The sequence below is a fragment of the Pseudophryne corroboree genome, chromosome 6, assembly GCF_028390025.1.
Source record: "Pseudophryne corroboree isolate aPseCor3 chromosome 6, aPseCor3.hap2, whole genome shotgun sequence".
In the NCBI taxonomy this organism is placed as follows: domain Eukaryota; kingdom Metazoa; phylum Chordata; class Amphibia; order Anura; family Myobatrachidae; genus Pseudophryne; species Pseudophryne corroboree.
The window spans coordinates 187,849,381-187,865,722 of NC_086449.1; positions in this window are offsets into that span (position 1 = coordinate 187,849,381).

Here is a 16,342-nt window from a genome sequence, read left to right on the forward strand (position 1 = left end):
AAATTCCGGAACACGGGGATGGAACCCGTAGTTGACGAAAAATGGTGATTCCCCAGTGGAAGAATGAAACAAATGGTTATGGGCAAACTCCGCCCAAGGCAACAACTCCACCCAGTTGTCCTGTGAAGGAGAGAGATACAACCGAAGAAAAGTCTCTAGATCTTGATTGACTCGTTCCGTTTGTCCATTTGTTTGGGGATGATAAGCCGACGAAAACTTAAGTTTAATGTGTAGAGTTGAACAAAGGGCTTTCCAAAACCTGGCGGTGAACTGTACTCCACGGTCAGAAACAATCTCTTGTGGCAACCCATGCAAACGAAAATGTTCTCGGATAAACAATAGAGCCAGTTTCGGTGCTGTCGGAAGACCAGTCAAGGGCACAAAGTGTGCCATCTTCGAAAAACGGTCAACGATAACCCAAACGGTGTTGCAACCCTTGGAACAGGGCAAGTCAGTGATGAAGTCCATGGAAATGTGAGTCCAGGGTCTCACAGGGATAGGCAGAGGACGAAGTAACCCTGCAGGAGGCAGACGAGGAGATTTATGTTGTGTACATTGGGGACACGAATTAACGCAATCTTGTACATCCTTCCTCATGGTGTTCCACCAGTAAGACCTTTGCAGAAACTTGTACATCTTCTGAGCGCCGGGATGACCGGAAAACTTGGAGTTATGGACCCACAGTAGTATTCCTGGGCGGAATCTAGCTGGTACGGACATTCTTCCAGGAGGAGGAGCTGGAGTAGTTAAAGCAGCAGAGACAGAAACTGGATTCAGAATTAAACCCCGCTCCGGAGGTTCATCCTCGTCTGTGGGAACCTGTGAACGGGAAAGCGCATCTGCTTTAATATTGAGAGTCCCGGCACGGTACTTGATAATGAACGAGAATCGGGAAAAGAAAAGTGCCCATCTCGCCTGGCGAGGATTCAAACATTGTGCGGATTTGATGTACAGTAAATTCTTGTGATCCGTGTAGATGGTAAACACATGTTTAGCCCCTTCTAGAAGATATCTCCATTCTTCCAAGGCAGATTTGATTGCCAAGAGTTCCTGGTCTCCAATAGAGTAATTTCGTTCGGCTGGAGAGAATTTACGAGAGTGGAAGCCACACGGATGTAATTTCTTATCAGAGGAATGCTGGGAGAGGACAGCCCCCACCCCGACTGAAGATGCATCAACTTCTAAGAAGAAGGGTTCCTCGAAATTTGGTTGTTGGAGAACTGGAGCCGTCGTGAAAGCTAACTTTAAGCGAGAAAAAGCTACAATGGCTTCCGGAGGCCACAAACTAGGATTAGAACCCTTTCTCGTCAGGGCAGTAATGGGTGCAACAATGGTGGAGAAACCTTTAATGAATTTCCTGTAGTAGTTCGCAAAGCCCAGGAACCTTTGTATTGCTTTCAGGGAAAGAGGCTGAGTCCAATCACGAATGGCCGACAACTTTTCCGGATCCATGCGAAGCTCCGTCCCCGAGATGACATAACCGAGGAACGGAATAGATGTTACTTCAAAGGTACATTTGGAAAGCTTGGCGTAGAGATGATTCTCTTGTAAACGGTGTAGCACCTCTTTGACTTGAGTCCTGTGTTCGACAAGATTCTTGGAAAAAATCAGTATGTCGTCCAGATATACCACAACGCTCTGATACAGCATATCACGAAAGATTTCGTTGACGAATCCCTGGAAAACCGCGGGAGCATTACTAAGACCAAACGGCATCACCAAGTATTCGTAATGCCCATCTCGGGTATTAAAGGCAGTCTTCCATTCATCCCCCTCTCGGATGCGTATAAGATTATAAGCTCCTCTCAAGTCGAGTTTTGAAAAAATGCGGGCACCACGAACCCTATCAAATAACTCTGTGATTAGTGGCAAGGGGTATTTATTCTTAATAGTAATGTCGTTTAGGCCGCGGTAGTCGATGCATGGTCTCAACCCCCCGTCCTTTTTCTTCACGAAAAAGAAGCCTGCACCAGCAGGGGAGGAAGAGGGGCGAATGAATCCCTTGAGCATATTGGACTTAATATACTCCGACATGGCTTGAGTCTCGGGAAGAGACAGAGGATATGTGCGACCACGAGGTGGCGTCTTCCCTGGGACAAGGTCAATAGGGCAGTCCCAAGGCCTGTGAGGTGGTAACAGGTCAGCAGCTTGTTCCGAAAATACGTCCTTGTACCCTTGATATGCCTCCGGAATGTGCTCTTCATCCGTTTTGGAGGTAACACGGAGCGGACAAACAGGAGTAAGACAATTAGTGTGACAAAAGGAACTCCAGGACAGAATTTGTGACGACTTCCAGTCGATGTGGGGGTTATGACTTTTCAGCCAAGGCATTCCAAGAACCAGATCATGGGGCATTTCTGGGATTACCAAGAGTTCCAAATCTTCCTGATGTAGAGCCCCGACCCGCAGCTTAACTGGCCCCGTGCGCCACATTATGAGACCTTTGGAAATTCTAGTCCCGTTGATAGCCGTCAGTGAAATTGGCCGCTCGATAGGCCGTAACTTTAAACCCAAACTTTGGGCACAGAAGGAAGAAACGAAGTTCCCTGCAGCTCCGGAATCCAATAGGGCTTCACAAGACCTGGAGACTGAATTGGAGACTAGAGTTACTGGAAGCAAGCAGTCCGAAGTTGGAGAAGCTTTTGTCGTAACTCCCAGCTTGACTCCTCCGGAACAAGCTAGGTCTGCCCGTTTCCCGGACGGACTTTACAAGATTTAAGAAAATGATCTGCGGCTCCACAGTAAAGGCAGAGTTTACCCTCACGACGACGCTGTCGTTCTTCCGGAGACAGTCGGGAGCGGTTAATTTGCATGGGCTCATCTGAGCTAGGTGAGGCCACCGGCCTAGGAGTAGGATTCCGGAACCTGGAACGATCCGAACGGTTACGTTCTCTTCCACGCTCCTGCATCCGAAGATCCACCTTGACGCAAAGGGAAATCAAATCTTCTAATGGATCCGGCAGATCTCTAGTAACCAGCTCATCTTTCAGCCGGTCGGAAAGACCGTTCCAGAAGGCAGCTCTCAGGGCATCATTATTCCAGCGTAGTTCGGAAGCAATGGTCTGGAAATGAACCACGTACTGGCCCACGGAACGGGCGCCCTGCCGAACACGGAGCAAATCGGAAGAAGCAGTGGTCATTCTGCCGGGCTCGTCGAAAATCCTTCGAAAGGACGAGATGAAGTTGGTGTAGTTGGAAACCATGGGATCAGATCGTTCCCATAATGGAGACACCCAATCCAAAGCAGAACCTTCCAACAGAGAAATAATATATGCTACCTTGGACCGGTCTGTAGGAAAGTTGTGTGCAAGTAGCTCGAAATGTACCTCGCACTGGTTCAAGAAACCACGACAATTTTTGGGATTCCCATTATAGCGGGACGGAGTAGGCAACTGAAGGCGTGGAGTGACACCGGCCGATGGTTGAACATTGCTGGCAACGGCAACTGGTGCGACTGCTGGAACAGGAGCCGGAATTACTGAGGCCAGAGACGCCTGAATCTGATCCAGACGCCCGGACAACTGCTGGAGGTACTGCATCACCTGACCTTGTGCTGCTTCCTGACTTTGCACTCGAGAAGCCAGGTTCTGGATGGCACTAGAGTCCGTGTTCCGATCCCCCGAGTCCATGAGGCCTGAGTATACTATCACTGACCTGGTTTGGGAGTGTTGTGGACTCGGGGCTTCTTCCGATGACCGGGAAGAGGAACCGCCACTGGGTCGTAGTAGAGATGGCCGGATGTAGGTCTTCCTCATGCAGAACTAAGACGGCAGGCGGGAGGCCCAGAGGAATTCTTGTAGGTCTCCTGTAAGACAAGACTTATAGAAATAATGAAGGCTGGGGTACTGAGATATTGGAGACACTGTGGTATTGGAGGCACTGAGGTACTGGGAGTACAGGGAGTGCTGGGAGACCCTTGGAGGCACGGAGGTGTTTGGAGGCACGGAGGTGCTTGGAGGCACGGAGGTGTTTGGAGACACCGAGGTGTTTGGAGGGACGAGGTGCTTGGAGGCACGAGGTGCTTGGAGACACGGAGGTGCTTGGAGGCACGGAGGTGCTTGGAGGCACGAGGTGCTTGGAGACACGGAGGTAACTGGAGGCACGGAGGTGCTTTGAGGCGCGGAGGTGCTTGGAGGCACGAGGTGCTTGGAGGCACGAGGTGCTTGGAGGCACGGAGGTGCTTGGAGGCACGGAGGTGCTTGGAGGCACGAGGTGCTTGGAGACACGGAGGTAACTGGAGGCACGGAGGTGCTTGGAGGCACGAGGTGCTTGGAGGCACGAGGTGCTTGGCGGCACGGAGGTGCTTGGAGGCACGGAGGTGCTTGGAGGCACGGAGGTGCTTGGAGGCACGAGGTGCTTGGAGACACGGAGGTAACTGGAGGCACGGAGGTGCTTGTAGGCACAGGATGCTTGGAAGCACAGGTTGCTTGTAGGCACAGGATGCTTGGAAACACAGGATGCTTGCAGGGGCAGGATGCTTGGAAGCACAGGATGCTTGCAGGGACGAGGGAGCTCTGGATCATAGCTTCCACAGGAGAAACGAAGATACTCAGGCATCGGATCTCTGCCTGGTATCTGATTTTAAATTCCCCGCCCTAGCCTGATTGGCGGAGCAGGCAGGTGACGTCAGACCTGCTCCGCCTCCTTGCCCTCGCTTGTGATGGCGGCGCCCTTGCTTCCGGGAAGCCGCCGGAGAGCAGCGCCGACCCGCCGCTGAAGCCGGAGACTGACAGGGGAAGAGAGGCGCCGGGCAGACCAGGCCACCCGCAGGGACAAGCGCGGTCGCCGCTGCCCGAGGTTCGTGACATTACCACATTGCTGTTCTGCTGTGAAGCTATATTGCTACAGTACGTTCCTGAGTTGCTGTTTGTACTCCTGTGTAAGAAGCTATTAGATTGGCTGTACCTTTTTCTGGATTAAAAGCCTATTTTATTTTAAAGCACTTCAGTCTCCAGTGTACATCTGAACCTACCCACTGCAAAAGAAGGCAGTATTTACCCTGCATGGAAAGAAAAATGAATATATTTGCACCGCTTGCATTGTAGCATGGTTTGTTCCAGATACAAAGTTACTTGCTTTTTTGCTTTGCTTTCACCTCCTAATTAGGGGGGTAATTCAGAGTTGATTGCAGCAGCAAATTTGTTAGCAGTTGGGCAAAACCATGGGGGTAATTCTGTGTTGATCGCAGCAGGAATTTTGTTAGCAGTTGGGCAAAACCATGTGCACTGCCGGTGTGGCAGATATAACATGTGCAGAGAGAGTTAGATTTGGGTGGGTTATATTGTTTCTGTGCAGGGTAAATACTGGCTGCTTTATTTTTACACTGCAATTTAGATTTTAGTTTGAACACACCCCAGCCAAATCTAACTCTCTCTGCACGTTATGTCTACCTTCCCTGCAGTGCACATGGGGGTCATCTCGAGTTGATCACTCGCTAGCTAGTTTTAGCAGCCGTGCAAACACTAATCCGCCGCCCACTGGGGAGTGTATTTTAGGTCAGCAAAAGTGCGAACGCATGTGCAGCCGAGCTCTGCAAAAACAGTTTGTGCAGTTTCTGAGTAGCTCTGGACCTACTCAGCGCTTGCGATCACTTCAGCCTATTCGTGTCCAGATTTGACGTCATACACCCGCCCAGCGAACGCCCAGCCACGGCTGCGTTTTTTCAGACACTCCTGAGTTTTTGCAAACCCTCCCTGAAAACAGTCAGTTGACACCCAGAAACGCCCCCTTTCTGTCAATCTTCTTGCGGCTGTCAGTGTGACTGAAAACTTTGCTAGAACCTGTGAACAACCACAACGGGCTTTGTACCCGTACGTCGCGCGGTTGCATTGCGGGGCATACACATGCACAGAAATGCCATTTTTTAGCCTGATCGCTGCGCTGCGAACATTGGCAGCCATCAATCAACTTGGAATGTCCCCCATGGTTTTGCCCATTAGCTAACAAATTTGCTGCTGCGATCAGATCTGAATTAGGCCTGGTGTTCAGCATATGTGCAAGGAGCATTATGTGTGTAATGTGTATAAATACATTACTAATGTGTGGCATATGTGTAAGGGGCATTATGTGTATAAGGACATTAATAATGTGTGCCATATGCGTAAGGGGCATTACTGTGTGGTATTATGTGTATAAAGGCATTACTAATGTGTGGCATTATGTCAGTGCCGTAACTAGACATGTTGGCGCTGTGTGCAAGAAATGGCATCTGCGCCCCCCTATAAGTAAAATAGGGGCAGTGTGCGCCGCAGGCGCACGTGAAAAATATAGAGACGTGGCTTCATGGAGAAGGGGTGTGGCCACAAAATAATACCAATTCATATTACGGTGCATAGTAGTCTCCATTATTCAAATTACGCCGCACAGTAGCGCCACTACACCAGGTAGAGCCCTTTTTACACATTACGGCAGATAGCGTCCCCTTTTTACACATTACGGCAGACAGCGCCCCCTTTTATAAAGCAATAATTCCTCATAGAACAGTTCTCTCCCCCAAACTCAAAGCGCAGCACCTCTCTCCCCTCACCTCATGGCGCAGCACCTCTCTCCCCTCACCTCATAGCGCAGCACCTCTCTCCCCTCACCTCACAGCACCTCTCTCACCTCACAGCACAGTAGCTCTCTTCCCCGAAGTCACCAATAGATCAAGCAGGATAAAAGTTGATACGCCTTAGTGTTTCACTTATCTGTTCTATATTGGCATAATTAATCACCAATTCATATATTCAGTAAAGTACTTAAACATATATTAATGGCTGTACTCCTTCATAGCAAAACCAAGAGTAATCTTAAATTCTGTGTGTAGGCTTCGGGCAGCATATATCTAAAAAGGCACCCTGTGCTGCCTGGAATGAATCACAGCACTGCCCTCTCCCGCCCGCATCTCAGTTACCCCCCATCCATGTCTGAGAAGCCGGCCACACTTGTCTGTGCAATGTGTATGGCGGCTACAGGCGGCTCTGATAGAATAGGCACAGCGCTCACCTCATAGCCGAGTCCAGCTGCCGAATCCAGGTCGGTGTCCGAGCTCTGCAGGAAAGTCAGGGGGGGAGGAGACTGGGCACAGAGGAAGAGACTGAGCAACATTACAGCCATGGAGACGTCATGGTAGGAGACACTAGAGGGGGCATGGCTCGGGGAGAGACTCAGTTGTGAGCCGTAGACCATGGGACACCTGCATCTGATTGGCTGCGGCAGGCGCCACATTTGAAAGTCCGCTGGCGCTGTTGTCTCCGTGACTACCTGACGCCCTCCTAACTGTGGCGCCTTACTCAGCCAAGTAGTTGGCATATGGGGCGGGCCTGCACAGGGGGAATATGCACTCTAACTAGGTGTGCGCTGTGGGCAATGCCCCTTCTGCACACACCTAGTTACGGCGCTGCATTATGTGTATAAGGTGCTCTACTGTGTGGCGTAACTTATAGAAAGGGCACTACTGTGTGGTCTAATGTGAATAAAGAGCAATTCAGTGTAATGTAATGTGAATAAGGGGCACTACTCTGGGGCGTAACATATATAAGATAAAGTGGTACTACTGTCTGATGTAACGTGAATAAGGGACACTACCGCATGATATAATGGGAATAAAGTTGCAGTACTGTGTGGCATAAATTGAATTGGGGGTACTATTGTATGGCCATGTCCCTTCCCAGCAAGAACACGCCCCTTTTTGGTCTGTGCGCCGAATGTGTGCAGTGTTCCTATTTAAAATATAGGGGGTAGGAGCACCAAAATGAGGACTGCTATGACTGAGGGGTGATGGTGCTGGGAAAGGGGTGCAGGGACAGAGGTGGAACTAGCGGCGGTGCTAGGGAGCACCAGCCAAAATCTTGCCTAGTGCATCATATTGATTTGGGCCGGCTCTGGTGGCAGATATAACATGTGCAGAGAGAGTTAGCTTTGGGTGGGGTGTGTTCAAACTGAAATCTAAATTCGGTGTAAAAAAAAAAAGCAGCCAGTATTTACCCTGCACAGAAACAATATAACCCACCCAAATCTAACTCTCTCTGCACATGTTATATCTGCCTCCCCTGCAGTGCACATGGTTTTGCCCAACTGCTAACAAAGTTCCTGCTCCGATCAACTCAGAATTACCCCCTAGGTTTTGCCCAACTGCTAACAAATTTGCTGCTGCTATCAACTCTGAATTAGGTCCTAGGTCTACGTTTCACCTAGGCCCACAGGCTAAGGTGAAACGTATGCAGGGAAAACCGGACATAGGGGGTCGACCTTTTCGCACGCTGACGTTTTTCGCAGCGCAGCAATCAGGTCACTACTGCACATGCGTATGCACCGCAATGCGCAGGCGCGTCGTACGGGCACAAAGCAGATCGTTGCTGAGTGATGGATTTAACAAAGAATCCATTCGCACGGCCAATCGCAAGGAGATTGACAGGAAGAAGGCGCTCATGGGTGTCAACTGGCCATTTTTTGGGAGTGTTTGGAAAAACACAGGCGTGTCCAAGTGTTTGCAGGGCGGGTGTCTGACGTCAATTCCGGGACCAGACAGGCTGAAGTGGTCGCAAGGACTAAGTTCAGACCTACTCAGAAACTGCACAAAATGTTTTTGCAGAGCTCGGCTGCACAGGCGTTCGCACACTTGCAAAGCGAAAATACACTCCCCTATAGGCAGCGACTATCTGATCGCAGCGCTGCAAAAAGTAGCTAGCGAGCGATCAACTCGGAATGACCCCCTAATTACAGTTTTTGGGGGTCATTCCGAGTTGATCGCTCGCTAGCTACTTTTTGCAGCACTAAGTTAGGCCAATCGCCGCCGTGCCGCCCCCTCCCGCCCAGCGAGCGTCACTGCCTGTCAATCAGTCAGAGGAGATCGCTGGGCTACGGCAGCCGTCGGCTGTCTGGCATGCGCCGGCGCACTGGCGCATGCACAGTTCCGACCTGATCGGCTGCTGTGCGAAAACGCACAGCACCGATCAGGTCGGAATGACCCCCTGTGACTAGAGTTTTATCTGTGGTGGGCCACATTGCAGAATTTCTGAGTTCCACTCATTGGAATGCCATGTCCAGATACCATCAGTTTTGTCTTCATCTCAATATTTAGATGAAGAAGGATCTGGTACATCTGGTGCTTCCTGATGACCTAGAGGGATTAATTACCCTGCATGCCACCATTAACGCTGCCTTAACGACAGCAGGAAAACTGTCACCTCTTCCTCTTATCTGTTACCTCATGTCACCCCTTGGCCTGCCAGCACCAAGGAGGAGCATATGGAGACTGGTGGGGTCCGCAGTGGAATAATAAATGATAAAAAATCTCTGAGTGTACCTTACCAGTGCTGAACGCTCTCCTAAGGATGCTGTTAGTGTTGCAAATCCAGATGAGTGTCTGGAAATGCCCTGCTCAAAGCACCACAAAGGGACATTTGCTAGATTCTGCTGATCCTTACTCTTTCACCATTACTACTTACCTTCCAGTTGCCCAGCCGAGATGCTACTGTATGTCTCCCTGTCCCTTCAAGTTCATAATATGGATAAGACAAAGGGCCTACTGTAATTCAGCATGAGCTGTAGTTTTGTGAGAAATCGCAAAACTACAACTAATTTCTCTAGCATGCAGAGGGTCACCCAACACAGAGCAAGGCCGCCCGTCATGCCGGGTCCTGCACCCCCGCTAAAATGCGAGTATGTTTAGGGTAGCCCTCTGCCTCCGCAGCCTAGCTGCGAAGGCAGTCGCTGGGCCGCCATGTGTTTGGTTGCTTTCCGTTGTCCAGACCGTGCCCCCCCAATGCCACGTTAAGGGGGCATGTGGCGTTATTTTCCGTTGTCCAGACCGTGCCCCCCAATGCCACATCGACGTCCATAAAATGCTGTGAACATGCCTTGTCGCCGCCCCCTCACATGTGCGCAGCGGCATGAGTGCATTCGCAGAAGTGCGGAAAACGACAAATAGCAATTTCCACACTTCAGTGTTCTATGCTGAATCGGCCCCTAAGTGCTGGACGTTACACTTGTAAAAGTGATTTTCTATAGCTCTCTGTATCCCCTGTAGGGGTCCGTTTTAGATAAGAGCAGGCTTAAAACCTGGTCTGGATCACGTAGAATACTTTGTTTCGCACAAGATATGACCATTATGAGTACTGTGTGCTTCATGGTCTTTGTTTTTGTTTTTTTAAATAGTTTTTCTTAAATTTAGTAGTACATGTAACAGAAGAAGAAAGCAATCATTCTGTTTCTAGAAGACATAACATACGTTAAACATTTGTTGCCAAAATACAGAATAAAAACGTGAACGAAAAAGTACAAGACGTAAAAAACACTATTGTATAAAAAGTGACTTTAAAGTCTATTAGAACAATAACATCTGAAACATAGCACACAGCGACTCCTGTCACTCCTTGAAACGTTTTGTGTTCTGAGTAATATGTGTGAATTCTCTTTATAATATAACAGGGAAGGAAAGGAGGGGGATGGTGGATGAATAGGGAGATGAACATGCGTAATTTACCATATCTGCATAAAAACATTAGTATTTGTTGTTGAATACAACTAAGTAATATTTCTCAAGTAGGACCAGGTGGTATTTTCAAACACTTATGGGTGGACATTTCAACAGGTAAATAAGATATTTCTCTTACGTCATAGAGGATGCTGGGGACTCCGTAAGGTCCATGGGGTATAGACGGGCTCCGCAGGAGACATGGGCACTCTAAAGACTTTAGAATGGGTGTGCACTGGCTCCTCCCTCTATGCCCCTCCTCCAGACCTCAGTTAGATCCTGTGCCCAGAGGAGACTGGATGCACTGCAGGGGAGCTCTCCTGAGTTTCTCTGAAAAATACTTTTTGTTAGGTTTTTTATTTTCAGGGAGCATTGCTGGCGACAGGCTACCTGCATCGTGGGACTGAGGAGAGAGAAGCAGACCTACTTGAATGATAGGCTCTGCTTCTTAGGCTACTGGACACCATTAGCTCCAGAGTGTCGGAACGCAAGTCTCACCCTCGCCGTTCGTCCCGGAGCCGCGCCGCCGTCCTCCTCACAGAGCCGGAAGATAGAAGCCGGGTGAGTATTAAGAAGAAAAGAAGACTTCACAGGTGGCAGAAGACTTCAGATCTTCACTGAGGTAACGCGCAGAGGTAACGCTGCGCGCCATTGCTCCCACACAGACACACACAGCGGGCACTGTAAGGGTGCAGGGCGCAGGGGGGGGCGCCCTGGGCAGCAATAAAAACATCTAGGGACACTGGCATATAAAGTAGATACTGCGGAGGTAGTATATAATAAACCCCTGCCAGTATAAATAATTTGAGCGGGACCGAAGCCCGCCGGTGAGGGGGCGGGGCTTGGTCCTCCAGCACTAACCAGCGCCATTTTCTCCACAGCGCGCTGCAGAGAAGCTGGCTCCCCGGACTCTCCCCTGCTGAACAAGGTTACAGAGGGTAAAAAAGAGGGGGGGGGGAGGCACATTTCATTGGCGCAGTGAGTGTATTTATATATTTATATAAAAGCGCTGTACTAACTGGGATTTTATTCCAGTGTCCGGTGGCGCTGGGTGTGTGCTGGCATACTCTCTCTCTGTCCCTCCAAAGGGCCTTATTGGGTGACTGTCTCCATATAGATATATCCCTGAGTGTGTGGGAGTGTCGGTACGTGTGTGTCGACATGTCTGAAGCGGAAGGCTCATCTAAGGAGGAGGTGGAGCAGATGATTGTGGTGTCTCCGTCGGCAACGCTGACACCTGATTGGTTAGATATGTGGAATGTTTTAAATGCAAATGTGGCTTTATTACATAAGAGATTGGACAAAGCAGAGTCCAGGGATAAAACAGGGAGTCAATCAATGGCTTTGACTGTGTCACAGGGCCCTTCAGGGTCTCAAAAACGTACCCTGTCCCAAATAGCAGACACTGATACCGACACGGATTCTGACTCCAGTGTCGACTACGATGATGCGAGGTTACACCCAAGGGTGGCCAAAAGTATTCATTATATGATTATTGCAATAAAATGTTTTACATATCACAGATGACCCCTCTGTCCCTAACACGAGGGTATGCATGTTTAAGGAAAAGAAACCTGAGGTAACATTTCCCCCATCTCATGAGCGGAACGCATTATTTGAAAAAGCTTGGGAAACTCCAGACAAAAAACTGCAGATTCCCAAGAGGATTCTTATGGCGTATCCTTTCCCTGCACAGGACAGGGTACGGTGGGAATCCTCGCCCAGGGTGGACAAGGCTTTAACGCGCTTGTCCAAGAAGGTGGCGCTACCATCTCCAGACACGGCGGCCCTCAAGGATCCTGCTGATCGCAGACAGGAAACTACCTTAAAATCAATTTATTCACATACGGGTGCTTTGCTCAGATCGGCAATAGCATCGTCTTGGGTTTGTAGTGCGGTAGCAGCTTGGACAGATACCTTGTCAGCTGACATTGATACCCTAGATAGGGATACCATTTTATTGACCTTAGGTCACATTAAAGACGCAGTCTTATATATGATAGACGCTCAGAGAGACGTTGGGCTACTAGGTTCAAGAGCCAACGCCATGGCGATTTCTGCTAGGCGAGCCCTGTGGACCCGCCAATGGACGGGTGATGCCGACTCCAAGAGGCATATGGAAGTTTTGCCTTATAAGGGTGAGGTGTTATTTGGGGAAGGTCTTGCGGACCTGGTTTCCACAGCTACCGCTGGTAAATCTACTTTTTTGCCTTATGTTTCCCCACAGCAAAAGAAAACACCACAATATCAGATGCAGTCCTTTCGGTCGCATAAATCCAGAAGAGGTCGGGGCTCTTCCTTCCTTGCCAGAGGTAAGGGTAAAGGGAAAAGAATGCCTGCCACGGCTAGTTCCCAGGAGCAGAAGTCCTCCCCGGCTTCTACTAAATCCACCGCATGACGCTGGGGTTCCACTGAGGGAGTCCGCGCCGGTGGGGGCACGTCTTCGACTCTTCAGCCACGTCTGGGTTCAGTCAGACGTGGATCCTTGGGCGATGGAAATTGTATCCCAGGGCTACAAGCTGGAATTCGAAGAGGTGCCTCCGCGCCGATTTTTCAAATCGTCTTTACCAGCTTCTCCCCCAGAAAGGGAGATAGTTTTAGCTGCAATTCAAAAGCTGTGTCAACAGCAAGTGATTGTCAAGGTTCCCCTAGTTCAACAGGGGAAGGGGTACTATTCAACCCTGTTTGTGGTTCCTAAACCGGATGGCTCGGTCAGACCCATTCTAAATCTAAAATCCCTAAACCTGTACTTGAAAAAGTTCAATTTCAAGATGGAATCGCTCCGGGCAGTTATCTCCAGCCTGGAAGAGGGGGATTTTATGGTGTCACTGGACATAAAGGATGCATACCTTCATGTCCCCATATATCCCCCTCATCAGGCGTACCTGAGATTCGCTGTACAGGGCTGTCATTACCAGTTTCAGACGTTGCCGTTTGGGCTTTCCACGGCCCCGAGGATTTTCACCAAGGTAATGGCGGAAATGATGGTGCTCCTGCGCAGGCAGGGAGTCACAATTATCCCATACATGGACGTTCTCCTGATAAAAGCGAGATCGAGAGATCAGTTGCTGAAAAGCGTGTCGCTCTCCCTGAGAGTGCTCCAGCAGCATGACTGGATTCTAAATCTACCAAAGTCACAGTTGGTTCCAACGACTCGGCTATCGTTCTTAGGCATGATTCTGGACACAGAACAAAAGAGGGTTTTTCTCCCGATGGAAAAAGCCCAGGAACTCCAGAACATGGTCAGAGACCTGTTAAAACCGAACAGAGTGTCAGTTCATCAATGCACTCGAGTAATGGGAAAAATGGTGGTGACCTACGAGGCGATCCCCTTCGGCAGGTTTCATGTGAGGACGTTTCAGTGGGACCTTCTGGACAAGTGGTCCGGGTCCCATCTTCAAATTCATCAGAAAATAAGCCTGTCCCCCAGGGCCAGGGTGTCTCTCCTGTGGTGGCTGCAGAGTGCTCACCTTCTAGAGGGTCGCAGGTTCGGCATTCAGGACTGGGTTCTGGTGACCACGGACGCGAGCCTCCGAGGATGGGGAGCAGTCACACAAGGAAAAAAATTTCAGGGACTATGGTCGAGCCAGGAGGCTTGTCTACACATCAACATTCTAGAATTAAGGGCCATATACAACGGCCTACGACAAGCGGAGAGTCTTCTTCGCGACCTACCGGTTCTGATTCAATCATGTACCGTCAAGGTGGGACAAGGAGCAGAGTGGCAATGGCGGAAGCCACCAGGATTCTTCGCTGGGCGGAAAATCACGTAAGCGCTCTGTCAGCAGTCTTCATTCCGGGACTGGACAACTGGGAAGCAGATTTCCTCAGCAGACACGATCTCCATCCAGGAGAGTGGGGACTTCATCAAGAAGTTTTTGCAGAGATAACAAGTCTTTGGGGACTTCCTCAAATAGATATGATGGCGTCACGCCTCAACAAGAAGATTCAGAGGTATTGTGCCAGGTCAAGGGACCTTCAGGCAGTAGCGGTAGACGCCCTGGTGACACCGTGGGTGTTTCAGTCGGTCTATGTGTTCCCTCCTCTTCCTCTCATCTTAAAAATATTGAGAATCATAAGACGAAAAAGAGTTCAGACAATACTCATTGTTCCAGATTGGCCTCGAAGGGCCTGGTATTCAGATCTTCAGGAGATGCTCACAGAAGATCCATAGCCTCTTCCTCTCAGGGAGGACCTGTTGCAGCAGGGGCCCTGTGTATTCCAAGACTTACCGCGGTTACGTTTGACGGCATGACGGTTGAACACCGAATCCTAGCTGGGAAAGGTATTCCGGAGGAAGTCATCCCTACTCTGATAAAGGCTAGGAAGGAGGTGACGGCGAAACATTATCACCGTATCTGGAGGAAGTATGTCTCTTGATGTGAAGCCAAGAATGCTCCTACGGAAGATTTCCACTTGGGCCGTTTTCTCCACTTTCTACAGACAGGAGTGGATATGGGCCTGAAGTTAAGCTCCATTAAGGTACAGATTTCGGCCCTATCTATATTCTTTCAGAATGAATTGGCTTCTCTCCCAGAAGTCCAGACTGTTGTAAAGGGAGTGCTGCACATCCAGCCTCCTTTTGTGCCCCCAGTGGTACTTTGGGACCTTAACGTGGTGTTACAGTTCCTAAAATCTCACTGGTTTGAGCCTCTTCAAACAGTTGAATTTAAATTTTTCACTTGGAAGGTGGTCATGTTGTTGGCCTTGGCATCTGCAAGGCGGGTGTCCGAATTGGCGGCTTTGTCTCACAAAAGTACCTATCTGATTTTCCATGTGGATAGAGCAGAGTGGAGGACGCATCCTCAATTTTTGCCTAAGGTGGTTTCATCGTTTCATATGAACCAAACTATTGTGGTGCCGGTGGCTACGGGAGACTTGGACTATTCTAAGTCCCTGGATGTAGTCAGGGCCTTAAAAATTTACGTAGCCAGGACGGCTCGGATTTGGAAAACAGAGGCACTGTTTGTCCTTTATGCTGCCAACAAGGTTGGCGCTCCTGCTTCTATGCAGACTATTGCTCGCTGGATCTGTGACACGATTCAGCAGGCTCATTCTACGGCTGGATTGCCGTTACCAAATTCGGTAAAAGCCCATTCCACTAGGAAGGCGGGCTCTTCTTGGGCGGCTGCCCGAGGCGTCTCGGCATTACAGCTTTGCCGAGCAGCTTCTTGGTTGGGTTCAAACACCTTTGCAAAATTCTACAAGTTTGATACCCTGGCTGATGAGGACCTCATGTTTGCTCAATCGGTGCTGCAGAGTCATCCGCACTCTCCCGCCTGGTTTGGAGCTTTGGTATAATCCCCATGGTCCTTACGGAGTCCCCAGCATCCTCTAGGACGTAAGAGAAAATAAGATTTTAAACCTACCGGTAAATCTTTTTCTCCTATCCGTAGAGGATGCTGGGCGCCCGTCCCAGTGCGGACATATTTCTGCAAGGCTTGTATATAGTTGTTGCTTACATAAGGGTTATGTTACAGTTAAGATCAGTCTTTGGCTGATGCTGTTTTGTTCATACTGTTAACTGGTTGCGTATATTCCAGGTTATACGGTGTGGATGGTGTGGGCTGGTATGAATCTTGCCCTTAGATTAACAAAAATCCTTTCCTCGTACTGTCCATCTCCTCTGGGCACAGTTTCTCTAACTGAGGTCTGGAGGAGGGGCATAGAGGGAGGAGCCAGTGCACACCCATTCTAAAGTCTTTAGAGTGCCCATGTCTCCTGCGGAGCCCGTCTATACCCCATGGTCCTTACGGAGTCCCCAGCATCCTCTACGGACTAGGAGAAAAAGATTTACCGGTAGGTTTAAAATCTTATTATTTCCCATTTAGTATGGAATTTACGAACTCCCCTTTCAAAGTCAAATAATGTAGTGCGCCAACCATA